Source organism: Rana temporaria, chromosome 6, assembly GCF_905171775.1.
Source record: "Rana temporaria chromosome 6, aRanTem1.1, whole genome shotgun sequence".
NCBI classification, from domain to species: Eukaryota; Metazoa; Chordata; class Amphibia; order Anura; family Ranidae; genus Rana; species Rana temporaria.
The window spans coordinates 80,025,750-80,037,397 of NC_053494.1; the positions used below are offsets into that span (position 1 = coordinate 80,025,750).

The 11,648-nt window shown below is 43.7% G+C and overlaps 1 protein-coding gene across 5 annotated transcripts in view; it reads right to left on the bottom strand.

Annotated features, from left to right (window-relative positions):
- Positions 1-11,648, bottom strand: part of VPS35L (VPS35 endosomal protein sorting factor like) — a 1,107,598-nt gene that overhangs the window by 329,662 nt on the left and 766,288 nt on the right. The window lies entirely within an intron of this gene.

Genomic DNA, 11,648 nt, shown 5'->3' on the forward strand with positions numbered 1-11,648 from the left:
TACTGTCGTGGTCCGTCAAAGCCGTCAGCCAGTAGGGGCTGAGTCTCCACACCCTCCTAGGAGCCTCCCCCAAGAGGGACAGCTGAACCCAACATGGTGAGTTGTCTGATAAGGCCCTAGGTGCAAAACCCGCCCCGCTCACCCTTGGCACGAGTGGAGCAGAGACCATAACATAGTCTATGCGCGACATAGTGGCATGGCTAGTTGAGTGACAAGTATAAGCCCAAGTCATTGGGTTTCGCAGCCTCCACACATCCACCAGGGCAAATTCCCTCATCAGGCGGCCCAGTCTGGTCAGTCTGGATCCCCCTGGTGTTCCCTCGGGACGTGCCAGTGGATCCATAGTCATGTTGAAATCCCCCATCCACACACTGGTACCGTCGGGTACCTGGCCATAAATGCCAGGCCCGTGGTGACGACCTCCGAGCAGTACGGAGGGGGGATATAACAAGCAATCAGTAAAATAGGGATTCCGCCAATGCGGGCATGTAGGAACAGATATCTCCCCTGCTGGTCAGACTCCAAAGACACTAGTTCAAATGGAGTGGCCTTGGACACCAATAACGAAACTCCCCTAGAAAAGCTGGTATGGGTGCTATGGTAAGCCCAGCCTATCCATGGGCGCTTTAGTGCAGACTGCAAATGACCTGTAACATGCGTCTCCGTCAGGGCCATTATATTAGCCTTCTGTGATATGAGATAGGCCAGGGCAGCTGTGCGCTTGATTTTATTTCTCACGCCCCGCACATTCCAAGTCAGGCTTTTAACCGAGGTCATGGGATCACCGGTCAAAATCTACTCGGCCGGACCAGTAGGGTGACAATCCGCTAAAACATTATAAGCATCCTTTCCTTTAACCTATCACTGTTACTTGCACCTTCAAATACAGTCATTCTCCTTACATCTCTACAGCACAGAAAGTATTGCATCAACCAAATAGGGTCACAACGGTGGCCCTGTAAACTTATATCCCCCCTCCCAGCCCATCACCTCCCCAACCTGATGTGAGCATTAGTTTCCCAGAAAATATAACCAATTCCAGAAAAAAAAAACGTCCAGTAGTAGAGAAACCTGACTGGAGGCACATAACTTTGGTTCTGTGTACATCATGGCATGGCAAACACAGTCAAGCCCGTAGGGGCGATTGTTCACTAAGCTGCACGTGGAGCTGAAGCGGGAACAAGTAACCATTCCCATGAGGTTTTTAAGGACCCGCTCCTCCTGCTGTTCAACTTATGTCCCACCATGTCATACCACACTTCTGCACCAATATCCTTTACGGATCTCAAACCCATCCGCCGCCGGGGGCAAACATATTCAAATAGGGGGTCTGATTCCCCCCTCCGATCCCGAAGGGAGCCGTCCCCATTCCAAATGATCTCTCATAGGATAATATAGAAGCATGGTAAGATCCCCCACTTGTGGCCAGGCCAAAACTTGCAAAAATAAAAGTAAAAAATAAAGTAGTAATTGAAGAGCCCTAGGCAGACATCTGTAGTCTCTCACATCTGGGCCTCATGAAGGCAGTCAAGAGGCACATGTCTTTGCTCACTCACGGCTTCCCAAAAAAAAAAAAAAAATAGTACTCACACGCATCCAAAACCGACTCTATGCTTGCCTCCCTTTCCGATCCAACCAGGCTGCTGCCGACGCTGGTGTGTCAAAAAACTGTACCCGGCCATCCTCTTCCACTCGCAGCCTGGCTGGAAACAGCATGGCATATTTGAGGTTCAGGACACGCAGACGACGCTTCACATCCTGGTACTGTGATCTCTTCCTCTGCACCTCGTTGGAGAAGTCCGGAAACACCGCCACCTGGCCATTTTCCACTCGCATGTTTCCCTTTCCCCTGGATAAGTGCATTATTTTATCCCTATCCCTGAAATTTTGGAATTTGGCAATAAATGTACAAGGGGGGGGGTGCCCCTTCAGGCGGGGGTTTTGCCGGTATTCTGTGCGCTCTTTCCACTACAAACATCAGTGAAAATGCTTCTCTCCCATACACTTTAATTAGGAGGTTCTCCAGGAATTCAGCCGGTTCTCTGCCCTCCACACACTCCGGTAAACCTATGAAGCGCAAATTACAGCGGCGGAGCCTGTTCTCCATTTCATCTTGGTGGGAGTGTAGCTGATGAATCTGCCGCTGCATGTCCTCCACATCGTGTTGCATGGGGTGTAGTATGTCCTCTGCGGCGCTGATGCGGGCCTCCGTCTCAGACTCTCTCCCGGACCGTGGACAGATCCTGTCTCATGAGGGATATGTCGATCTTTACCTCATCAATTTTAGTTGCGAGGGTGCCCTGAAGTGCGGCTGTAGCTTCTAGCACTTTCGCTGTCTCCGCCGCATGGCGATCCTCCCCCTGAGCCTCGTCCGCGCCATCTTTGGCCTGCTCCTCTCCTCCGTCGTGTCAGTACTTGGCCAGTTTATCCGCCGTGGACGATTTCTTCGGTGGGGACATCTGTCGCTCCAGTCCCAGAGGTTCCAGGCAGGCTTTTGAGTAGTTATAAGTTCAATCTGTGACTCATGATGGTAGATATGATTTGCAGCACAATGGAGCTCCTATGACCCACGTCCTACTCCATCGCTAGCCAGACAGAGAACAAGCTTTAAAGCACTTTTCTTCCCTTAAACGCAATCTTCAAAGGAAGCCAGACATGAAAGGACATTTATTCTCATTCATGAGTAAGATGTTTGAGAATGACCATGCAGAGATAGCCCCACCTCTAAAAGACAATGAAGAGTGCTGGTACCTACCAATCTTCGGCGTCTACCACCCCAAGAAGCCAGGTAAAATCGGGGTAATAATTGACTCCAGCTCTCAGCATGAAGGGGTCTCACTAAACGATGTCCTCCCAAAAGGACCAGATCTCAACAACACACTTCTTGGTGTTCTCATCAGGTTCCGCAAGAAAGCAGTTGCCATAGTTGCAGACATACAGCAAATGTTTCACAGCTTCCAAGTCAAGGAAGAACACAGGAACTTCTTGAGATTCCTATGTTCAAAGACAATGACCCTACTAAAGACATTACAGAATACCGCATGAAAGTGCACATTTTTGGTAACAGTCCATCCCCTGCTGTTGCCATCTATGGACTTAAGCTATCTGCCCAAGAAGGTTAGAAAGACGTTACACAGTTTATTGAAAGAGACTTTTATGTAGATGATGGTCTGAAATCACTTTCTGCACCCGAAGCTGCAATAAGTCTACTCAAGAGGACTCAAAGCACACTTGCCTCTTCAAATCTTAGACTGCATAAGATAGCATCAAACAGCAAGGTCGTCATGGAGGCCTTCCCTTCTCAAGATTACGCCAGTGACTTCAAAGATCTGGACTTGGCCACAGACTCCCTTCCTATGCAACACAGCCTAGGACTCAACTGGGACCTCAAGACTGACACCCTTACCTTTCAGGTCGACCAAGAGCCAAAACCCTTCACTCGGCGAGGTGTCTTATCCACCATCAACAGCCTGTATGATCCACTCGGGTTTGCAGCACCGGTGACCGTCCAAGGTAAGATTCTGCTTAGAGAGCTTACTGCAGACACATGTGATTGGGATTCTCCACTACCTCCTGAGAAAGAGACATTATGGGTAACATGGAGAGACTCTTTAAAGACTTTATCCAACCTACACATACATAGACCATACACCCACTTTCCTCCTGAAAGGGTTTAGTCTAGAAAGTTGTGTATTCTGTGATGCTTCAGTCAAGGCAATATGAGCAGTAACCTACCTCAAGTCAGTAGACATCGAGGGCCAAATTCATATTGGGTTTGTTATGGGCAAGGCCAAGCTAGCACCATGTCCTGAAACCACCATTCCAAGATTGGAACTGTGTGCTGCTGTACTAGCAGTAGAACAACTAGCAGAAATTATTACATCTGAGATGCATATAAAACTTGAGGATACATAGTTTTACACAGACAGCAAGGTAGTGTTGGGCTACATTTACAACAAAAGTAGGAGATTCTATGTCTATGTACACAACAGAGCTTTAAGAATCAGGAAGTCTACACAGCCCACCCAGTGGCGTTATGTCTCAACTGATCATAACCCAGCAGATCATGCCACAAGGTCTGTGCCAGCATCCCGTCTCAAAGACACTACATGGCTCACAGGACCACCCTTCCTGTACAAGTCAGTGCCTACCACTTCAGAAAAGGAGACATATGAACTGTTAGAACCTGAATCTGACTCAGACATCCGTCCACAGGTTTCCACACTACATACAACAATTTCTAACCAACTGTTGGGATCCAAGCGTTTCCATAAGTTCTCCACTTGGAAATCCTTACAAAGAGCTACAGCTTGCTTGGTTCATATAGCCAGATCCTTTACAGGCACCCCTACAAGACCAAGTTGTTGCAAAGGTTGGCATTATTGTCACAAGCCATATACAGTAGATGAGCTCACAGAAGCTAAAAATGTAATCATTCGCTGTATCCAACAAGAGACTTATGCACTAACACTAGAATGTCTTCAAAATTGCAAGAGCATTCCAAAGAACTGTGCTCTAAGGAAACTCAACCCCCTTTATAGACAATGAAGGACTGTTAAGAGTTGGAGGGCGCATCTCTAATGCAGGACTTGATAGTGGCAAAAGCAATCCTGTCATTATACCAAATAACCATGTTGCTTCTTTACTTGTGGAATACTAACACACACAAAAAACACCAAGGACGTTTGTTCACGGAAGGAGCCTTGCGTACGACTGGACTCTGGATTGTGGGAGCCACAAGACTTGTGAGTAAAACCATTTTCAAATGTATAACCTGTCGTAAGCTTTGTGGTATTTTCCAAACCCAGAAAATGGCCAACCTTCCTGCAGACCGACTCAGTACAGAACCCCCTTTCACAAATGTCGTTCTTGATGTGTTTGGGCCTTGGGCTGTTATCACACGTCAAACCAGAGGAGGCAGCGCCAACAGCAAACGCTGGGCTGTCATGTTTACTTGCATGTGCATCAGAGCTGTACACATAGAAGTAATTGAGTCCTTAGACACATCCAGCTTCACCAATACCCTGAGACGTTTCATCTCTATTAGAGGCCCCGTCAAGCACATACACTCTGATAGAGGAACCAACTTTGTTGGAGCTTGCAAAGAATTGAATATCACTTCAAACCTTGACACAGAACATGTTGAGATACCTTTCAGAACAGGGTTGTACATGGTCATTTAACTCTCCACACTCTACTCACATGGGAGGTGCCTGGGAGCGTATGATTGGTATAGCTTGAAGAATCTTAGATTCAATGTTTCTACAATTGGGAACTTCAAAACTCACACATGAGACTGACAACCTTCATGGCTGAAGTATCAGCTATAATGAATGCCAGACCCTTGACATCTATACCCAATGATCCTGAAGATCTTTTCTTGCTTACACCTTCCACTTTGCTCACTCAGAAAGTCCAGGTGATCACAGCTCCTTCAGTCAATCTGGATCCAAAGGACTTATACAGATGCCAATGGAAAAGGATACAATGGTTAGCTGACACCTTTTGAAACAAGTGGAGAAACAATACTTGTCTAATCTACAGACCAGGAACAAATGGCAAGACAGCAAGCCCAACCTAGAGCCTGGTGCCATTGTTCTCATGAAAGACTCTCAAGCCAGGAGAAACGAGTGGGTCTGATAGCCCAAGTGTTTCCCAGTGAAGATGGACATGTCAGGAAAGTTGAACTCAAAGTCATTAGGCAAGGCCAGCCTAAACTTTTCCTCAGACCTGTTTCTGAACTTATTTTGTTACTCTCCTCCGGAGTGCCATGATATGTGGTATCCGTGGGAAACCAGGCAGGGAGTGTCATGCCTTCATTAACAAGGCTTATAATCTTTACATTGACTTTGATTTAACTAAATTAAATCTATGCTGCCATCTAATGGCCATTTTGTTTAACTGCACTATTTATGTTACAAGCAGTCAGTTAGAATAGCTGGTTAGGTTTGGCCCATGCAAGCCTCCATATTTCATTCCCAGCATGCCTTGCATCTTCCTCTTCAGGCCGGTGGAGAGGAGAACTGAGGGTACTGAACAGGAAGGTAGGAGAGCTCTGTTGTGGAAGGGGAGTAGAATAGAGCTCATTGCTGGAAGGAGAGGAGAGTTTTTTTTTGGGTGACAAATTTTGAGCAAAAAAATCTGTGCTGGGGGGTTTGCACTCTCCCCCTGCACTCTGTGCGCAGCACACTCCTCAACCCTGCACTCTCTATGTAGAGCACTCCTAAACTTTGCATTCTGTACAGTGCCTTGAAAAAGTCATTATATCCCTTGACATTTTCCACATTTTGTCATGTTCCAACCAAAAATGGAAATTCATTTTATTGGGATTGTATGTGATATAGACCAACACAAAGTGTTATGCCCCTCACTACACGTGACTGAGGCGTATTCAAGCACACTGTTAACTCCTCTCATACCAATGCATTCCAGTAAAAATAGTAAAAAAATATATTGCGCAAGCCACTGGGTGTCGTGAATCAGGCAGCCAACATAACAAAGTGGATACTAAGTAAAAAATGCTGTAAATAAATGTAGCGCCCAAAGTGAATAAACCCTTAAAAGGATATAAATAAAAGGAACCTGATAGTCAAATGATCTGCATCACCAACTAATCAAATCCCCCTAAATATGTGAACCTGTGAGGTAAGCACAAATGCATAGACCAAAAAATAATCAAATAAAGGTCTATATGATAATGCCAAGAAAATATTGTCAATATTTACAGTGCTGGGACCAAAAAATGAAAATAATATCTGTAAGGATTCAAAATGGTCCCCGAGAACAAATAAGATAATGTGCAAAGATAACGTGTAAGTGATCAAAAAGGACAAGTCCTTAACAAAAAACAAATATAATAATAATAATAAATTTCAACAAAAAAGGGGGGTAAAAACCCCTTAAGTGATTCAGTGACTGAATAAGTCAGTGAGCGTGACACCATAACAGTGTTTAAGGAAACCAAAGTCTTTTAAAATGCACATAGAATCTTCAATTGTTGGAATGGGGCCACAATCTTCAAGACATATAACAATCTTCACATCTGGGCATTGATAAAAGGGTGGGTACTCTTACCAGAAAAGGTGGACCCTCAGACTACACCGTACGGTGGGAGGGTCATTAGAGCTTGTACAGACTCGCGTCTGGATCTGGGAGTCTCTCCTTCAGATGGTCAGAACCAAAGATAGCCTCAGGTGTGCTCGATTGTCCAGGACAGAGTTGCTGAAATCAACTCATCAAAATTGCTCCAGATATCCCAATAGTTATGCAAAGAAAAAACATATAGAGGTGCTCCTCATAGTGTAAAAAAGTTTTTTATTTGCACTCATATGGCAAATTTCAAGATTAAAATCAAAATAATGAAAAAGGCTTACAAAGCCACACTGCAGGTAAAAAACAAAACCGCAAACTAAAAAATCCAGAGTAAAAAAACCACAGCAAACTGGTGTAATAGCAGCAGATACTCTCACTTCAGATGGATATGAGAGAATTTCCAAAAAAGTCAGCAATGGAGTTTAAATAGAACTATCACCCGACCGGTTTCGTCTCGATAGGACTTCAACTGGGGTACTGATAGTCTACCAACTCCACTGCAATAAATACCTGTTAATCCAGATCCGTGACAGCCAACACCTGGTCCCCCTCGCTACACTGGCGTGCGTTCCATATGCAATAACGAAATCCCATTGTGCGTTGCAGAGACCGGAAGTGGTCATAGGCAGACGCTGATAGAGCTAAGAAACTGTCCATCATTATGCTAGCAAAGGATAGGAAAACGCATCTATCTGAGCCAGCCAATGGGCGTCGGTATGGGCAAAAACGCGATGACGTCAAGACGTCAGCGCTGCGTTCCAGGATCATTCATAGGCTATGTGGTTAACCAGGTATCACCCCTCTCCACCAATAAGAATGGCAAGAGAATGGAGGTGTGTCAGACCGTCAGTCACACTCATCCACACTCCCATGTCTTAAAAAGCGCCAGACACATCAGCGCTGCGCTTCAACATGCGTTCCAGGGAGTCATTCTTCAAACAGTATAATCTGCAGAGAATGTAATGACTCATTTGTGTGCTAACGAGAGACATCTATTCCAAAAAAGGGGGGAAAAAAAAACGGATCATTCCTGGTCATTCCCACAAGCCAAAGGTGAAATATATCCATAGATTATATTAAAATTAAAATGTGTCAGCGTCATGGGGGTTGGGAAATGGCAAAACACGGAAATGGATAAACAGAACATCTAGCAATCTTATCTAAGCATAGACATCCAAAAAAAGGGGAAAATATACACATACATATTAGTGAAATGTTCCAAAATACATATGTTGAAACCATATAAAATATCAGAAACTGCTGATTTTTATATAGAGTAACTTTTATATTCATATATTTACATTTCTGTATATTCTCTTTTTTCTGATATTTTGTCCTTATTATTGATACATATATACTGTATGTGGTTTCAACATATGTATTTTGGAACATTTCACTAACATGTATGTGTATATTTTCCCCTTTTTTTGGATGTCTATGCTTAGATAAGATTGCTAGATGTTCTGTTTATCCATTTCCGTGTTTTGCCATTTCCCAACCCCCATGACGCTGACACATTTTAATTTTAATATAATCTATGGATATATTTCACCTTTGGCTTGTGGGAATGACCAGGAATGATCCGTTTTTTTTTCCCCCTTTTTTGGAATAGATGTCTCTCGTTAGCACACAAATGAGTCATTACATTCTCTGCAGATTATACTGTTTGAAGAATGACTCCCTGGAACGCATGTTGAAGCGCAGCGCTGATGTGTCTGGCGCTTTTTAAGACATGGGAGTGTGGATGAGTGTGACTGACGGTCTGACACACCTCCATTCTCTTGCCATTCTTATTGGTGGAGAGGGGTGAGACCTGGTTAACCACATAGCCTATGAATGATCCTGGAACGCAGCGCTGACGTCTTGACGTCATCGCGTTTTTGCCCATACCGACGCCCATTGGCTGGCTCAGATAGATGCGTTTTCCTATCCTTTGCTAGCATAATGATGGACAGTTTCTTAGCTCTATCAGCGTCTGCCTATGACCACTTCCGGTCTCTGCAACGCACAATGGGATTTCGTTATTGCATATGGAACGCACGCCAGTGTAGCGAGGGGGACCAGGTGTTGGCTGTCACGGATCTGGATTAACAGGTATTTATTGCAGTGGAGTTGGTAGACTATCAGTACCCCAGTTGAAGTCCTATCGAGACGAAACCGGTCGGGTGATAGTTCTATTTAAACTCCATTGCTGACTTTTTTGGAAATTCTCTCATATCCATCTGAAGTGAGAGTATCTGCTGCTATTACACCAGTTTGCTGTGGTTTTTTTACTCTGGATTTTTTAGTTTGCTGTTTGTTTTTTACCTGCAGTGTGGCTTTGTAAGCCTTTTTCATTATTTTGATTTTAATCTTGAAATTTGCCATATGAGTGCAAATAAAAAACTTTTTTACACTATGAGGAGCACCTCTATATGTTTTTTCTTTGCATAACTATTGGGATATCTGGAGCAATTTTGATGAGTTGATTTCAGCAACTCTGTCCTGGACAATCGAGCACACCTGAGGCTATCTTTGGTTCTGACCATCTGAAGGAGAGACTCCCAGATCCAGACGCGAGTCTGTACAAGCTCTAATGACCCTCCCACCGTACGGTGTAGTCTGAGGGTCCACCTTTTCTGGTAAGAGTACCCACCCTTTTATCAATGCCCAGATGTGAAGATTGTTATATGTCTTGAAGATTGTGGCCCCATTCCAACAATTGAAGATTCTATGTGCATTTTAAAAGACTTTGGTTTCCTTAAACACTGTTATGGTGTCACGCTCACTGACTTATTCAGTCACTGAATCACTTAAGGGGTTTTTACCCCCCTTTTTTGTTGCAATTTATTTTTATTATTATATTTGTTTTTTGTTAAGGACTTGTCCTTTTTGATCACTTACACGTTATCTTTGCACATTATCTTATTTGTTCTCGGGGACCATTTTGAATCCTTACAGATATTATTTTCATTTTTTGGTCCCAGCACTGTAAATATTGACAATATTTTCTTGGCATTATCATATAGACCTTTATTTGATTATTTTTTGGTCTATGCATTTGTGCTTACCTCACAGGTTCACATATTTAGGGGGATTTGATTAGTTGGTGATGCAGATCATTTGACTATCAGGTTCCTTTTATTTATATCCTTTTAAGGGTTTATTCACTTTGGGCGCTACATTTATTTACAGCATTTTTTACTTAGTATCCACTTTGTTATGTTGGCTGCCTGATTCACGACACCCAGTGGCTTGCGCAATATATTTTTTTACTATTTTTACTGGAATGCATTGGTATGAGAGGAGTTAACAGTGTGCTTGAATACGCCTCAGTCACGTGTAGTGAGGGGCATAACACTTTGTGTTGGTCTATATCACATACAATCCCAATAAAATGAATTTCCATTTTTGGTTGGAACATGACAAAATGTGGAAAATGTCAAGGGATATAATGACTTTTTCAAGGCACTGTACAGAATGCAAAGTTTAGGAGTGCTCTACATAGAGAGTGCAGGGTTGAGGAGTGTGCTGCGCACAGAGTGCAGGGGGAGAGTGCAAACCCCCCAGCACAGATTTTTTTGCTCAAAATTTGTCACCCAAAAAAAAAACTCTCCTCTCCTTCCAGCAATGAGCTCTATTCTACTCCCCTTCCACAACAGAGCTCTCCTACCTTCCTGTTCAGTACCCTCAGTTCTCCTCTCCACCGCAAAAGCAAATCTACGACTTACAATGGGAGATAAAGCTGCCAGTGTAGGCTTTTGGATTTGCTAGAGCACCATGTGCATACCCCACCCCTCCTCTCTCGTATATGCATAACAGGGAGGGTTTTGTGTGTGCCACCCGGGGAGAAGTACTATCACTGGTTGCTGGGTTTATAATTGAATGTAGTTAACAATAATGCAAGGGGCCAGAACTGGAGGTGGCAAAACAAATTTCCACCAAGTTCTGGCTGAAAAAAAGCCCCACCACCCAAAGTACAGTCATCCATTCTATGGCAGGTACAAAGAGATGCACCATTCCAATGCCACTGTGTTTTGCGCACAGGGTGATTAGGGTGTGCGCATGCATGCATTTTTTTTTTTAAATATTGGACTGACTTTTTTTTCTCCAATTTAAAGTATATGTTGAAAGAAAAATAAATAAATAAATAAAACAAAGTACAAGCCCTTTCTGCCCATACTTTCACAAGTGCTGTCAAAAGCGGCAAGGTTTGTGAATGAACTGCGAGAGCGCTCATTAATGCCCTCATTCATTCAGAACTATAAGCTGTCAGCTGCAGTGGCTGACCATAATTGTAGCTCATTTATTCACAGGAAACTGAAGAAATCACATGACCATGTAGACGGAGAAGATCCTCTGCCTTGTGTCACAACAAAGGGGTTGAGGGGAAACTGGCGGAAGGAGCTTGCACATGTTACATGTTCCACCCTAAATTAGCATGTAACGTTCCAAAAGGTGAACATAACCTTTAAATTGTATTTATTGATCCAGGTCAACACATTCAAAATGTTTATTTTAACATAGAAAAAAAAGGGGGTTTTAGTGGACACTAGCACCGTTTTTTTTAAACATTT